This window comes from Schistocerca serialis, chromosome 5, assembly GCF_023864345.2.
Source record: "Schistocerca serialis cubense isolate TAMUIC-IGC-003099 chromosome 5, iqSchSeri2.2, whole genome shotgun sequence".
NCBI classification, from domain to species: Eukaryota; Metazoa; Arthropoda; class Insecta; order Orthoptera; family Acrididae; genus Schistocerca; species Schistocerca serialis.
In genome coordinates this window covers 792239060-792255054 of record NC_064642.1, presented here as the reverse complement: position 1 = coordinate 792255054, position 15995 = coordinate 792239060, and positions in this window count along the sequence as shown.

Genomic DNA, 15995 nt, shown 5'->3' with positions numbered 1-15995 from the left:
TGAACGCACATTGGAAGCGTGTATTCGTCATCGCCATACTGGCGTATCACCCGGCGAGATGCTATGGGGTGCCATTGGTTACACGTCTCGGTCATCTCTTGTTCGCATCGACGGCACTTTGAACAGTGGACGTTACATTTCAGATGTGTTACGACCCGTGGCTCTATCCTTCATTCGATCCTTGCGAAACTCTACATTTCATCAGGATAATGCACGACCGCATGTTGCAGGTCCTGTACGGGCCTTTCTGGATACAGAATATGTTCGACTCCTACCCTGGCCAGCAAATTCTTCAGATCTCTCTCCAACTGAAAACGTCTGGTCAATGCTGGCCGAGCAACTGGCTCGTCACAATACGCCAATCACCACTCTTGATGAACTGTGGTATCGTGTTGAAGCTGCATGGACAGCTGTACCTGTACACGCCATTCAAGCTCTGTTTGATTCAATGCCCAGGCGTATCAAGGCCGTTATTACGGCCAGAGGTGGTTGTTCTGGGTACTGATTTCTCAGGATCTATGCACCCAAATTGCGTGAAAATGTAATCACATGTGAGTTCTAGTATAATATATGTGTCCAATGAATACCCGTTTATCATCTGCATTTCTTCTTGGTGTAGCAATTTTAACGGCAAGTAGTGTATTATACCTACCCTCTACCTGTGTTCGTACTGCATTCACCCTTTGAAACTGAAGTCCTTTCTGTACTTTGCCGAGACCCTTTAACATAAAAAGCCACCTAGTCCCCGCCACAAAGACCCAGCTACCTAAGAAGCCGCTTCGTGTGTGTAGTGGACACCTGACCGATTTAGTGGAACCCGCAAATTCACCACCCAATGACGCAAGTGCGGAACCTGCAACCTACGCGTTGCAGAACCATCTGACCCTCTTCAGACCCTCCATTCTGTTGATGGTTCTCCAACTTCACCTCATAAATAAGACTGGCAGTCTATACCACCAGCTAGCAGCCCAAAACCAGAGAGAGTCTCTTCTGATCCAAAGAGATGCATTCCGTTAGTACCACCACGAGCCACCATCTGCAGTTGGCTGCACCCTGTGCATCTGATGGCGTCGAGATGCGCCACTGGAATGATTCCTCCCAGTATGTACACAGAGTGGACACAGGGCTCCTTCCCCTCCAACAAAACCATATCCTCAAGGCGCCCAATTATGCATCTAACACTGAAGCTCCCAGCTACCAGTAACCCCACCTTCTGTGAGTGCCTAGACTTTAAGTGGACCGACAGGCTTCCTCTCGAACAGAGTGAATGACTTCATCTGGCTAAGGGGCTTCCTCAGCCACAGACAGCTTCCCCAGCTGCCTCCCCTCCCCCTCTCCCACAGTGATGCCCATTGGCAACAAGCCGAATGCCTGAAGGTGACACTGCCTGGAGCTATGAGTGATGTGTCACCAAGCTGGCTCACATCTGAACACAGCAATCACATTTCCCATCCATACTAATTCTATTTTCAAAGTATTCATAAAGATAGCGAAACACCTGTTTAATGTGATGTGGTCTGGATCCATCTTGCATGAATCGCATGGTGTCTGGCCGATCTTCCAACGCTAACTGTGTGGTGACATTTGGTTCAATAATGACAATGTAATGCTCAGTAGTGATCGTTTCTCGCACGAAAAACGGGTCAGTAATGCCCGTGTTGCATATAACACCGCAAAAGGTAACTTTGGGAGAAGACAGTGGTTTCCAAATTGGGATTTTCGGAATCCCAAGGCGACTTTTTTTTAAATCACGGGGTTACTCAGGTGGAAGTGTGCTTCATTTTCGAATTAGATGCAGCCTTCATTATCTACCATTGTGAGAATCTGGTTCACAAAGTCAGCCCTCTGCCCAACACCTCGCGCAGATATGGCCTCGCAGCTTTGGAATGAAAATATTTGTAGGCGATGTCTCAGTATTTTCTGCTTGCTGGAAAGCTTCAAGTCACCCTCTGCTGAAATTCTTTCGCCGGATTTCCTTGGATTCCAGAAACTATGGCAAGATTTTCAGGAGTAACTACAGTTTGCCTGGGGCCAAGTTTCCCCGCTGGATCGTCAGCTACGCTTCCTGTCCGTTGGAATTTGGCGAAGAGCTTGTGACTTGTTTTCACATCGTATCTTTTTGGAACGTTAAATCGTGTTTGAAAACTGCGGGACAGTGTTCTGACCTGTGGTATTCCAGCACCGGAAAAACACGTTGTTCAATGTAAAACGGTACGCTAACCTGCTTTCACGTTTCAGATGGAACTGATCGCTCTGAGCTGAGATGCACTATTTATAGGCACTTCGTATTGCGATTACAGAGCCACCTGTTAGCTGCTTCTCGAACTATTTCGAAACTTCCGTATAAGTTGTGTGTAAAATCCTTACAGGTTTCACAATGATCATACCGTTTTTTGCACTCAACTATCGATCTTAGTTTTAGAGATATTTAATTTTGAAATCAGAAACTCCTTTGTTGGGTACACTGTAGAAGATCTTACGAAACGTAGCTCGCTCTATCGGCCATGAATCCAGAGCGCAGTAGAGAACTGTGCTCAGGTAAATGCCGAGTTCCTTGAATTCACAAAGTTATTAGATACAGTTTAACACTGTCATTTAGTGGAAAAAATACGAGCTTACGAGTATCCGACTAGATTTCCGATTGCATTCAGGACCAAACTTACCGTTCTTAACGGAACAGAATCGAAGATGTAAAGGTAATTTCATCACTACCCAAAGAATGCTTGATACGGCCATTAATATTTGCGACATATATTAATGACCCCCCCCCCCCCCATGAACCATGGACCTTGCCGTTGGTGGGGAGGCTTGCGTGCCTCAGCGATACAGATGGCCGTAACGTAGGTGCAACCACAACGGAGGGGTATCTGTTGAGAGGCCAGACAAACATGTGGTTCCTGAAGAGGGCAGCAGCCTTTTCAGTAGTTGCAGGGACAACAGTCTGGATGATTGACTGATCTGGCCTTGTAACATTAACCAAAACGGCCTTGCTGTGCTGGTACTGCGAACAGCTGAAAGCAAGAGGAAACTACAGCCGTAATTTTTCCCGAGGACATGCAGCTTTACTGTATGATTAAATGATGATGGCGTCCTCTTTGGTAAAATATTCCGGAGGTAAAATAGTCCCCCATTCGGATCTCCGGGCGGGGACTACTCAAGAGGACGTCGTTATCAGGAGAAAGAAAACTGGCGTTCTACGGATCGGAGCGTGGAATGTCAGATCCCTTAATCGGGCAGGTAGGTTAGAAAATTTAAAAAGGGAAATGGATAAGTTAAAGTTAGATATAGTGGGAATTAGTGAAGTTCGGTGGCAGAAGGAACAAAACTTTTGGTCAGGTGATTACAGGGTTATAAATACAAAATCAAATAGGGGTAATGCACGAGTAGGTTTAATAATGAATAAAAAAATAGGAGTGCGGGTTAGCTACTACAAACAGCATAGTGAACGCATTATTGTGGCCAAGATAGACACAAAGCTCATGCCTACTACAGTAGTACAAGTTTATATGCCAACTAGCTCTGCAGATGATGAAGAAATTGATGAAATGTATGACGAGATAAAAGAAATTATTCAGGTAGTGAAGGGAGACGAAAATTTAATAGTCATGGGTGACTGGAATTCGTCAGTAGGAAAAGGGAGAGAAGGAAACATAGTAGGTGAATATGGGTTGGGGGGAAGAAATGAAAGAGGAAGCCACCTTGTAGAATTTTGCACAGAGCATAACTTAATCATAGCTAACACTTGGTTCAAGAATCATAAAAGAAGGTTGTATACCTGGAAGAATCCTGGAGATACTAAAAGGTATCAGATAGATTATATAATGGTAAGACAGAGATTTAGGAACCAGGTTTTAAATTGTAAGACATTTCCAGGGGCAGATGTGGATTCTGACCACAATCTATTGGTTATGAACTGCAGATTGAAACTGAAGAAACTGCAAAAAGGTGGGAATCTAAGGAGATGGGACCTGGATAAACTGAAAGAACCAGAGGTTGTAGAGAGTTTCAGGGAGAGCATAAGGGAACAATTGACAGGAATGGGGGATAGAAATACAGTAGAAGAAGAATGGGTAGCTCTGAGAGATGAAGTAGTGAAGGCAGCAGACGATCAAGTAGGTAAAAAGGCGAGGGCTAATAGAAATCCTTGGGTAACAGAAGAAATATTGAATTTAATTGATGAAAGGAGAAAATATAAAAATGCAGTAAATGAAGCAGGCAAAAAGGAATACAAATGTCTCAACAATGAGATCGACAGGAAGTGCAAAATGGCTAAGCAGGGATGGCTAGAGGACAAATGTAAGGATGTAGAGGCTTGTCTCACTAGGGGTAAGATAGATACTGCCTACAGGAAAATTAAAGAGACATTTGGAGAGAAGAGAACCACTTGTATGAATATCAAGAGCTCAGATGGCAACCCAATTCTAAGCAAAGAAGGGAATGCAGAAAGGTGGAAGGAGTATAGAGGGTTTATACAAGAGCGATGTGCCTGAGGACAATATTATGGAAATGGAAGAGGATGTAGATGAAGACGAAATAGGAGATAAGATACTGCGTGAAGAGTTTGACAGAGCACTGAAAGACCTGAGTCGAAACAAGGCCCCGGGAGTAGACAACATCCCATTAGAACTACTGATGGCCTTGGGAGAGCCAGTCATGACAGAACTCTACCATCTGGTGAGCAAGATGTATGAGGCAGGCGAAATACCCTCAGACTTCAAGAAGAATATAATAATTCTAATCCCAAAGAAAGCAGGTGTAGACAGATGTGAAAATTACCGAACTATCAGTTTAATAAGTCACAGCTGCAAAATACTAACGCGAATTCTTTACAGACGAATGGAAAAACTGGTAGAAGCGGACCTCGGGGAAGATCAGTTTGGATTCCGTAGAAATGTTGGAACACGTGAGGCAATACTAACCCTACGACTTATCTTAGAAGAGAGATTAAGAAAAGGCAAACGTACGTTTCTAGCATTTGTACACTTAGAGAAAGCTTTTGACAATGTTAACTGGAATACTCTCTTTCAAATTCTGAAGGTGGCAGGGAGCGAAAGGCTATTTACAATTTGTACAGAAATCAGATGGCAGTTATAGGAGTCGAGGGGCATGAAAGGGAAGCTGTGGTTGGGAAAGGAGTGAGACAGGGTTGTAGCCTCTCCCCGATGTTATTCAATCTGTATATTGAGCAAGCAGTAAAGGAAACAAAAGAAAAATTCGGAGTAGGTATTAAAATTCATGGAGAAGAAGTAAAAACTTTGATGTTCGCCGATGACATTGTAATTCTGTCAGAGACAGCAAAGGACTTGGAAGAGCAGTTGAACGGAATGGACAGTGTCTTGAAAGGAGGATATAAGATGAACATCAACAAAAGCAAAACGAGGATAATGGAATGTAGTCAAATTAAATCGGGTGATGCTGAGGGAATCAGATTAGGAAATGAGACACTTAAAGTAGTAAAGGAGTTTTGCTATTTAGGGAGTAAAATAACTGATGATGGTCGAAGTAGAGAGGATATAAAATGTAGACTGGCAATGGCAAGGAAATCGTTTCTGAAGAAGAGAAATTTGTTAACATCGAGTATAGATTTAAGTGTCAGGAAGTCGTTTCTGGAAGTATTTGTATGGAGTGTAGCCATGTATGGAAGTGAAACATGGACGATAACTAGTTTGGACAAGAAGAGAATAGAAGCTTTCGAAATGTGGTGCTACAGAAGAATGCTGAAGATAAGGTGGGTAGATCACGTAACTAATGAGGAGGTATTGAATAGGATTGGGGAGAAGAGAAGTTTGTGGCACAACTTGACTAGAAGAAGGGATCGGTTGGTAGGACATGTTCTGAGGCATCAAGGGATCACCAATTTAGTATTGGAGGGCAGCGTGGAGGGTAAAAATCGTAGAGGGAGACCGAGAGATGAATACACTAAACAGATTCAGAAGGATGTAGGTTGCAGTAGGTACTGGGAGATGAAGAAGCTTGCACAGGATAGAGTAGCATGGAGAGCTGCATCAAACCAGTCTCAGGACTGAAGATCACAACAACAACAACATATTAATGACCTTGTGGATAACATTGGAAACTCCGTGATGCTGTTCGTAGACGACGCTGTTGTCTGCAGGAAGATTCCAATGAAAGAAGGCTGTCGTATTTTGGACTGGCATTGCGTATAAATAACCGACGACACGTCTCACTGTTCGGTTACTCTGTTTCACTGGAAACAGTGCCATCCATGACATGCCGTGTAGCGCAATGACGAAATACACCGTTGGAAAAAAGCGTACTACACTCAGGGACAAGTAAGACGCCAGGTAGTCCATCGCTGTAGGAGTATAAGATTATAAATTCATAGCAAATGAAATACACACGCCACAGTAAGAATACACAGGATACACCACTCTGGCGGCAACGGAGACATGTATTCCCGTATGCAGACGATCATAAAGGTGCCGAATGGCGTCCTGCGATGCGTTGTCCCAAGCATCTTGGGCCTTTTGCTGTAATACTGCAATGATTCTTGCAGGTCCTGGAGAACAAGTAAGTTCCTGCTTCAGTATGTTCCATTCATGCTCAATTGGCGAGAGATCTGGTGATCTTGCTGTCCAGAGCAGTTGTTGTACACCACGAAGAGCACGTTGATTTGCAGCAGTCCTTTGTGGACGTGCGTTGTCGTGCTGAAAAAGCACATCACCTTCCTGTCGAAGAAACGTCAGTAGCACGGGATAACAAACTGTGCAATGTAGCGGTCACCTGCTTCTCTACCCAGCAGAGTACCAAACGTGACCTCGACTTGTAATTGATACCCCCTGCTCCCGCTCAAAGCCCGCTTCTCCACCATGAAGCAGGGGATGGGACCTGCGTATAGTGGGCAAATGCACTCTGGAATAGGCAGCTCGCCAAGTCTACGGTGTACATGTGTGCATCAATCACTCGAATACAGACAGAATCTAGTCTTATCAATGAAAACAACAGAGCGCCATTCCATTCTACAGTCGACTCTTTTCACGACACCAGAGTAGCCATGAATGGCGGTACCACGGTGTCTGAGGTAACCTGGCCAGGGGCACACGTGATCACAGTCCTCCAGCAAGCAGACTGCTCCCAATGGTCGCTGATGAGGCAGTTTTCCATCCTGCGTGGTGTGGGCAGAAAATGTCAATTGCCACTTGCTCTAGTGGGTACACCGCACGACAGGTAAATGAACACACTTTCTATAAGCCCGCAGTGTACTGAGTTCGCGAATGAACGTAGCACCAACGAGTTCAAGACGGAGCGAAGTCGTCTTAGCAATACAACAGTTTCAGATCGGTGACCACTCAAGATTGGAAACGAACTAAATCAACTTGGCTGTTGCAGTGGCGCGATACGAACAGCTACACAGTACAGCAGAGAGTGAGCCACGCCCTGAGTCCAAACCACGGCTTCAGTGCAAACAGTTGTGACCGGCTGGAGTCACGTGACACGCATACCTCGCTGGTGGCTCACCTTACGCCGCTCGTATCCTTAATACCTCTGAGATGTCCAAGATTGCACTAGGTGGGGAGTAGCATCACTGTCGGCTGCAAAACACAGCACATGCAACATATGTCTGAATCCAGTCCTTGCTTGATGTTCGATCGGCCACTGCCCCTCACTCGATGGGTCTACATTGATCAGCCAGAACATTGTGACAGTACAAGCACGTCCAGGCGATAGTGGCGTCACCTGGCTGCAAGTCAGACACACGCACGGTGCGTGTAGTGTCAGTGAGCGGGAAGGGGCGGGCAGATTTTGATAGCCCGGAGGCTAGGCACGAGCATTTCGGAAACTGCAACACGTGACGAAACTAAGGTGAAACCACGTCCAGACGTCGAGGGGTTCGCCGTCCAGCCCCCTTCACACATGTCGGACGTCGTAGCCTGAGCAGACTGTCACAACAGGACCGGCGGCGAACTGTGGCGGAAAAAACACTAAACTTTAACGCTAGGCAGAGTACAGATGTGTTTGAGCACACACAGCAGTGAACTCTCCTAACGATGTGCCTCTGCAGCCGACAACCCATACACGTGACAATCTTAACAGCACGACATCGGCAGTTACGAATTAAGTAGACACTTGACGATCGGCGCTGGATATTGGCGCAGACACAGAGAGTTGCACGGTCTGATGAATTCCGATACCTTCTTCGTCATGCCAATGGGAGGGCGCGAACCCGTCGTCTTCAAATTGTTCAAATGGCTCTGAGCACTATGGGACTTAACATCTGTGGTCATCAGTCCCCTAGAACTTAGAACTACTTAAACCTAACTAACCTAAGGACATCACACACATCCATGCCCGAGGCAGGATTCGAACCTCCGACCGTAGCAGTCACGCGGTTCCGGACTGAGCGCCTAGAACCGCGAGACCACCGCGGCCGGCCCGTCGTCTTCAGCACTTTGGGTCCTGTACTGCAGGCTTACCATGGGTAACAGAAGAAATACTTCAGTTGATTGATGAAAGGAGGAAGTACAAACATGTTCCGGGAAAATCAGGAATACAGAAATGCAAGTCGCTGAGGAATGAAATAAATAGGAAGTGCAGGGAAGCTAAGACGAAATGGCTGCAGGAAAAATGTGAAGACATCGAAAAAGATATGATTGTCGGAAGGACAGACTCAGCATACAGGAAAGTCAAAACAACCTTTGGTGGCATTAAAAGCAACGGTGGTAACATTAAGAGTGCAACGGGAATTCCACTGTTAAATGCAGAGGAGAGAGCAGATAGGTGGAAAGAATACATTGAAAGCCTCTATCAGGGGGAAGATTTGTCTGATGTGATAGAAGAAGAAACAGGAGTCGATTTAGAAGAGATAGGGGATCCAGTATTGGAATTCAAAAGAGCATTGGAGGACTTACGGTCAAATAAGGCAGAAGGGATAGATAACATTCCATCAGAATTTCTAAAATCATTGGGGGAAGTGGCAACAAAACGACTATTCACGTTGGTGTGTAGAATATACGAGTATGGCGATATACCATCTGACTTTCGGAAAAGCATCATCCACACAATTCCGAAGACGGCAAGAGCTGACAAGTGCGAGAATTATCGCACAATCAGCTTAACAGCTCATGCGTCGAAGCTGCTTACAAGAATAATATACAGAAGGATGGAAAAGAAAATTGAGAATGCGCTAGGTGACGATCAGTTTGGCTTTAGGAAAAGTAAAGGGACGGGAGAGGCAATTCTGACGTTACGGCTAATAATGGAAGCAAGGCTAAACAAAATCAAGACACTTTCATAGGATTTGTCGACCTGGAAAAAGCGTTCGACAATATAAAATGGTGCAAGCTGTTCGAGATTCTGAAAAAAGTAGGGGTAAGCTATAGGGAGAGACGGGTCATATACAATATGTACAACAACCAAGAGAGAATAATAAGAGTGGACGATCAAGAACGAAGTGCTCGTATTAAGAAGGGTGTAAGACAAGGCTGTAGCCTTTCGCCCCTACTCTTCAATCTGTACATCGAGGAAGCAATGATGGAAATAAAAGAAAGGTTCAGGAGTGGTATTAAAATACAAGGTGAAAGGATATCAATGATACGATTCGCTGATGACATTGCTATCCCGAGTGAAAGTGAAGAAGAATTAAATGATCTGCTGAACGGAATGAATAGTCTAATGAGTACACAGTATGGTTTGAGAGTAAATCGGAGAAAGACGAAGGTAATGAGAAGTAGCAGAAATGAGAACAGCGAGAAACTTAACATCAGGATTGATGGTCACGAAGTCAATGAAGTTAAGGAATTCTGCTACCTAGGCAGTAAAATAACCAATGACGGACGGAGCAAGGAGGACATCAAAAGCAGACTCGCTATGGCAAAAAAGGCGTTTCTGGCCAAGAGAAGTCTACTAATATCAAATACCGGCCTTAATTTGAGGAAGAAATTTCTGAGGATGTACGTCTGGCGTACAGCATTGTATGGTAGTGAAACATGGACTGTGGGAAAACCGGAACAGAAGAGAATCGAAGCATTTGAGATGTGGTGCTATAGACGAATGTTGAAAATTTGGTGGACTGATAAGGTAAGGAATGAGGAGGTTCTACGCAGAATCGGAGAGGAAAGGAATATGTGGAAAACACTGATAAGGAGAAGGGACAGGATGATAGGACATCTGCTAAGACATGAGGGAATGACTTCCATGGTACTAGAATGAGCTGTAGAGGACAAAAACTGTAGAGGAAGACAGAGATTGGAGTACAGCAAGCAAATAATTGAGGACGTAGGTTGCAAGTGCTACTCTGAGATGAAGAGGTTAGCACAGGAAAGGAATTCGTGGCGGGCCGCATCAAACCAGTCAGTAGACTGATGACCAAAAAAAAAAAAAAAAAAAAGACTGCAGGCTTGAGACAAGATGGCAGCGACCTCATTATGCTCGGACAAACATTCACATGGGCATCGATAGGTCAAACGGAGCTCGTGCAAAGCATCATGACAGCCTGACAGCCAAGGAGTATCGTACATCGTTAAAGACTATGTACACTCCTTCATAACGATCATGTTTTCCGGCGGCAGTGGGACTTTTCAACAAAATAATGCGCCCTGTCGCAAGGACAGGATTGTGGCTCTGTGGTTCGAGGAACACAGTGGCGAGTTCCAGTTGATGTGGTGGCTCCCCATCTCACCAGATCTAAACCCAAGGCGTTGGAAACAGGCCTCAAAAAGCGATAGGAGTCCACTACATTAAAGAGATGGCAGTTGAGATAAAGTTGTGGGCGCGAGTAAACTGTACGACGGCGACAGAACTGCATGACGCAAGTATTGCCGGCTGAAAACAAACTCGTGGGTGAGGGCCCATGACTACGCCTTTTCTGTGGCTGCCTGCAGTCGACATTCAGCCACACCAATAGAAGATGAGAGACAGGAAATACAAGTCGTCACGATATAAGAATGGTGATACTGAGGACCTTACAGTTGCTGCAAGGCCATTAATGGCCACTAAAATGATTGGGAAGCTCAGTAAAGGGCCGTGAGGAACCTCATTCTCTTGGTCATGGGAGGAATTGTGTGAAGCACCAACTCGAACTCTGGAGGTGCGGAGCGACTATTTAAAAATCTGTAGCGGGCCTCGGAGACGACAGCGAGGATATGGTGTCGCCAAGTGCTGTCATAGGCTTTAGTCAGGTCAAAGAAGACGGCAGTAAAGTGATGACGGTGGAAACGATTCATTCAGATGGCAGACTCTAAGTATCAGTGTTGTCAATGGTGGAGCGATCTTGGCGAAAACCGCCCTGGGACAAAGCCAGAAGGCACTGAGACTCAAAGAGTCAACGCAACTGCCAGCTCATTATACGTTCGAGCAGCTCGCACAGAACAAGGCTAATAATATGATAGCTATCCATATCTAGCGGGTTCTTACTAGGTTTAAGCACTGGAACAATGATACTTTCCCGCCAATGCGACGGAAATTCGCCATCGCTCCAGATGCACTTGAAGATGGAAAGGAGGTGGCACTGGTAAACTGTTGACAGACGTTTAATAATTTGGTGATGGATGCGGTCTGGCCCAGGGGTCGTGTCAGGACAATTTTCAAAGGCACTCATAAATTCCCACTCACTGAATGGAGCATTATATGGCTCAGGATGACCTGTAGTAAAAGATGGGTGTTGTCGTCCCACCTGCTGTTTTTCAGTACGAAAAGTGGGGTGCTAATTATAAGATGCAAAGGTTCGAGCATAATGCTCGGCCAAACATTCTGTGATTACGTCTGGGACGGTATATACAGCTCCATGTATCGAAATCCCAGATATACCTGCAGGGTATGAAGGCATCTGAGATTAGTCCAAACCTGGGAAGAAGAGGTTCGTGTTCCAGTGATGGAGACGTACCATTCCCAGCACTTCTGCTTCCATTTTTTGATTAGTTGATGGACCCAGGCACGGATTCATTTGAAGGCAAGGTGCTCCATTGATGGGTGCCGCTTGTGACATCTTAGGGCCCGCCTATGATCCCTAATGGCCGTAGCAATTTCTGGCGATCACCAAGGCACTGACTTCCACTGGGAGCAACCTGAGGAACAAGTGACTGCCTATTCATCTGCAGAAATAATGGTTGTAGTAGCATTCTAGATCACGACATCGATGTTACCAAGCAGTGAAGATCAAACGGTGTGAGGAGAAGTGAAAGCGTCCCAGTCAACCTTGGTAAGAGCCGATCTGGGCAAGCGTCCAGGCGAGTGACAGCGGGTAAGGGACAGGAAGAGCGGAAAGTGGTCACTACCACACAAGTCTTTGTGAGCTGCAAACTGAGAGGTCAGTAGCCGAGTATGTGCCATGTACCACACTGAAATGTGTGGGGGCACAAAGGTCGAGTTGAGTAAGTAGATCTTTAACATCTTTGCGTTGGCCAGTAGTCATGGTTCCACCCCATAAAGGATTATGGGCACTGAAATCGCCCAGAATAGAGAAGGTGAGGAAGTTGAGAAACCAGTGTAGGCAATACAGTTTGTGGTACTTCACCATCTGGAGGAAGGTAGATATTGCAGATGATAATTTCCTGCGTGATCCTCACCCTGATAGCCACAGCTTCTAAACGCGTTTGAAGGGGCACAGGTTCGCTATATACAGAGGCAAGGACATATATACATACTCCACCTGACATCCTGTTACAGTCATTACGATTTTTGTAATACACCTGATAGCCATGGAGGGCAGGGGTCTGCATCGCTGGAAACCAGGTTTCCTGAAGGGCAACGCAAATAGCAGGTGTAAAGCCTAAGAGCTGTTGTAGCTCAGCCAGGTAGGGTAAAAACAGCCGCATTTTCACTGGAGGATGACGCTTTCTGTAGTCTGGGAAGGCGCGAAGTCACCAAGGAGGTATCTATGCCTCAGGGTCACATGCTACCACCAGTTGAGTGCTTGTATCGAGTACCATTGTGTGTGAGGCGTTGGAGAGATCTAGCTCCTCGGGGGATAGTAGAATCTCCACCTTGTCCTCAGCCGTAGAACTTGTGGGGAGTGGTGGTGTGGGTGCCCCTGGAGTCTCTCGTTTCTTAATTGTTTTCTTCTTCGACAGTTTGGCCTCCCACTGCTCTTTAGGGGATTGCTGGAAGAGTTTCTCTGAAGTGGCTTCAGGTACAGAGGAATTCCATCAAGCCCTTCAACCAGCAGCTAATGGCTCCTTCAACAACTGGCTGGTGTCCACTTTTGCATGGGTGGGGAGGGGGGGGGGGAATCTTGGAAGGTAGAGTCCCAGGGAAGTCATTCTGTGCCAGAGCAATTGGAGGAGGGTGTTGGGAGCAACAGAAGAAGAAGTACCTCCATCCACCAAGCGAGGGGATGTAGACTGGCAGCCCTGGGGGCCCACTGCATGAGGCAGAGACGAGGGGACTACTGTCATCAGTGAGGGCAATGTCGTTGTAGCTGCAGTATAGAAAGATGTCAAGTGAATGGGGTTTAACTGGTCATATTTCTTTTTAGCCTCTTGGTAAGTCAGCTTGTCCAGGGTCTTGCAGTCCATAGTTTTCCTCTTCTTTTGGAGAACCACACAGTCCAGCGAGCAGGGGGAGTGGTGCTCTCCATAGTTGATACAGATAGCAGGAGGGGCACATGGAGTATTCGGATGCAATAGGCGTCCACAAGCTCTACACCAGGAATTGGACCAGGAAGACATGTGCCTGAATTTCCAGCACTTAAGGCACCACATAGAGGGAGGAAGATATGGTTTTACATCACATCGTTACAGCATCACCTTGACCTTTTCATGTAGCGGATCACCCTCAAAGGCCAAGATGGAGGATCCTGTTGTCTCTGGGTTCACTGTAGACATGCCAGATCAAGGGAACACCTTGTCGTTCTAAATTGACTCACAGCTTGTTGTCGGACTGCAAAAGTAGGTCGATGAAAATTAATCGCTGGTGGACCATGTCCAGGATTTTATGGGAATTGACTGAAACAGCAATATAGCTTGACACAGGTGACCAACGCTAGTGACTGGGCTGGGGATGCTGTCTGAATCAGGACTGACCCATTGCGCATTTTCGATAGCACCGCCACTTCCCCAAACTTATCATCCAAGTATTAACAAAAAATAAAGGCTTTGTAGCCAGAAAGGAGTTGGTTCTGCTGCATACTAAATATGAGGCGAATATGGGCCTCATTTTTCTGTATAACTTAGTTCCTCTCATGGTATAGCTAGGGACGCGAATGACTTGGGCTCATGGTTCTCAGCATCGAAGTCTACATTACCAGAAAAAGGTGACTTGGTCCACTTCATTGAGGGTCATAGGCCCTGATGCCATCTACTCTGACCTGACTCTCCCTATGGATGTCACCCAGCCTCAGAAAAGACAACCTGGGTGGAGGGGGGGGGGGGGGGATGGTCGTTGCTGAGAGTCCTGATTCCCCAGGTAGATGGCCACCTACACCTTGGCATCAGCAGTACAATCTGTTCTGGCTTAACCACAAGCGCTGGAACGATGATGAAGAGAAGGTGGTGAAACAACGTCAGCCAATGGTGCGCTGACTAGGACCGCACCACGACAAGAGTGGCCTCTACAAGAGGAGAATATAAGCGCCGCTCCTGCCAGCCTCGCCCGCTCTGTATCGCTCAATATTGGGACAGTATACTTAGAGGCCTAGCAGAGAACGCTATGATAGCAGTTATTAGTGATCCACAAACTGTGTGCCAAACTTGCATGAACGTTGTATACAGCGAAGGACTCTGATTTATGTTGCATGTCGCCCATCGCTTGCGACACATTTGTAAATTTCAACTTCAGTATCGTCAATCTTAATAAAAGACTATTAATGTTATTTTGCTTGAATTGTTGTATAGCATTCGCAGAACGCAGCATCTTTAAGGCACTCTCTACGAGACGAATGGGCGGGACTCTACACAATCCCTGTGTTGCCAGGTGGCTACAACCAAATGAGTACACGATCGCCTTCTATGACAGACTGGCTAGCGTGCTGGATATTACGTGCGAAGAAATCCAGTATTGTCATGAGGCCAAAAGAGGACCAGAAAATGGATGTAGATCATGCACCCCTTAAGGTGTCCTTTTCCAAATAGCTGGATAAAAGGTGGAGCTGCAGAGCCATGACAATAATAGGTGCAGAAGGTCTCAACACATGATGGATATAAGACGCACTTCTTAAGAGGTCCTCCCCCAAATGGTCTGCACTTCTGAAAAATTTGGACTGTGTGGAGCTAAAACCCTAAAGGGGACCTTAATACTGAAGGCCGATAAGTAGGAGACTTCTTTTAGTCGCTTCTTACGACAGGAAGCAATACCTTGGGTCTATTCTAGCCCCCAAAACCCGCAGAGGGATCATGTGGTAAGAAGTAAAGGCGATTGTGCAAAATGGAAGAGTTCAGAAATGCTCTTTTAGGATCTCCACAGTCTCTACTCACGACTGAAATATGTCAGTTTCAGTGCTAAAAGCAAACTGTAATCGAGTTGTTGAAGTTATCGATCGAGTAAACAAGTTGGCGGCGGCTCCATTATGCTCTGGGGAACATGAGAAGGACTACCGTTTCGGTGTTTCTCGAGCAACGCAAGGTGCTCACGTTGAGTGTATGGTACAGTGCTCGTGAAAACACAAAACTTTGAAGTTCATCTGTCGAGTGACCTCCCATTGTGTTTCTGTCTTTCAAAGTTTATCTACAATAAACTACTGAAATCTGTTCTTTCTTATTGGATCACTCTGAATTTAATAATTTATCTGTTGCATTATAGCTCTACTACAAGTCAATAATAATCGGTAAGTAAATCAAACTAAGGAGGAGTATTATAAAAAAAAAAAAAACATCATTTACAAGTTACACTGATGAGCCAGAACATTATGACCACCGACATACTATCGATACAAACTCGTCCAGGCGGCAGCATCTTCACCTGGCGAGGAATGACTGCTAGGCACGGTGCATGTAGTGTCAGTGAGCGTGCGGTCCGCATGTAGAATGTGGAAGGCAGGCGATCTATCTGAGTTTGACCGAGGGCAGACTGTGATCGCCCTGAGACGCGGCACGAGCATTTCA